Genomic DNA, 1,531 nt, shown 5'->3' with positions numbered 1-1,531 from the left:
GCCCACCAAACCTTACTGTCTTTGAGTTTTTGATGAAAACTTTTGTTACAGGAGTTAAATCCTATTTCCAACTAATTTATAAATTTCAGATTATTGGTTGTGTATAGAACTTACTTGTCTCACACTACTCACTTTAAAGTTAGTTTCAATGTTGCAATAAAATAGATTTTCATTACTAGGAGATTCTTCTATTCTATTTATAAAATTATAATTTATAGTTTCTCACATTTCTTCCTTCAGGTAGCACTGCCAACAGAGCAATGGAAGGAAAGAATCAGTCTGTGGCATCAGAGTTTGTGTTCCTGGGACTCACCAACTCTTGGGACATCCAATTATTCTTTTTTGTGTTCTCTTCCATGTTTTATGTAGCAAGTATGACAGGAAACTCCCTCATTGTGTTCACTGTCGCATCTGACGCTCACTTACATTCTCCTATGTACTTTCTGTTGGCTAACCTCTCCTTCATTGACTTGGGTGTTTCTTCTGTTGTGTCCCCCTAGATGATTTTTGATCTGTTGAGAAAGCATAAAGTCATCACTTTTAGAGGATGCATCACCCAAATATTCTTCATTCACTTTGTTAGTGGTATAGAAATGGTTTTACTCATAGCCATGGCTTTTGACAGATACGTGGCCATATGTAAACCTCTCCATTATCTGACCATTATGAGTTCAAAGATTGCATCTTGTTTTCAGTGTCCTCTTGGGTGGTTGGATTTATGCATTCTCTCATTCAATTGGCTTTTGTAGTAAACTTACCATTTTGTGGACCAAATGTTTTGGACAGCTTCTATTGTGACTTTCCTGGGTTCATCAAACTTGCCTGTGTAGATACATACAGACTGAAATTACTGGTCTCTGTCAACACTGGATTCATGTCTGTAGGTTTCTTCTTCATACTGATCATTTCCTATATTGTCATCATATTTACTGTTCAGAAACATTCTTCAAGTGGCTCCTCTAAGGCCCTGTCTACACTTTCAGCTCATGTGACTGTGGTGGTCTTATTCTTTGGCCCTGTGATGTTCATCTACACATGGCCTTCTTCTTTCACACACTTGGATAAGTTTCTGTCCATATTTGATGCAGTTGTCACTCCCTTTCTGAACTCTGTGATCTATACATTCAGGAATCAAGAAATGAAAATGGCAATGATGAGAGTATTTAAACAGATAGTGGTTTATAGACAAATAATTAAACACGTGCACACTGATCATTCTTAACTGAGTACAAATGTTCATTGTTAATATCTGAGAAAAATATTTCCTTGCAAATTTGGTCTGTTTATTCATATAAATTAACCATGGGGGTTTGGAGGACTATAGACAGAGAGGAGACAGTAGTAGTAAGGTCCAGGGGGAGAGGATCTCTTTTTGGATGGAGTAATGGTAGAAGTATAAAGCGACTGGTGGCTGCTCCCTGTTTCTCTGGTCTTTCATATTCTAACCTGATAACTGACTCCTGATTATTTTATTTAAAGATATTAATTAGATTAATGCTTTGGAGGAGGGCAGGCTGCAATTGGGATTTAT

The 1,531-nt window shown here is 37.1% G+C and overlaps 1 pseudogene; it reads left to right on the top strand.

Annotated features, from left to right (window-relative positions):
* Positions 1-260: 260 nt before the first annotated feature.
* Positions 261-1,222, top strand: LOC142844954 (olfactory receptor 4F3/4F16/4F29-like; annotated as a pseudogene).
* The last annotated feature ends 309 nt before the right edge of the window (positions 1,223-1,531 follow it).

This window comes from Microtus pennsylvanicus, chromosome 2 (genome assembly GCF_037038515.1).
Source record: "Microtus pennsylvanicus isolate mMicPen1 chromosome 2, mMicPen1.hap1, whole genome shotgun sequence".
NCBI classification, from domain to species: Eukaryota; Metazoa; Chordata; class Mammalia; order Rodentia; family Cricetidae; genus Microtus; species Microtus pennsylvanicus.
Note: the sequence above shows the minus strand (reverse complement) of the source record. Positions and strands in the feature narration are given on the sequence as shown.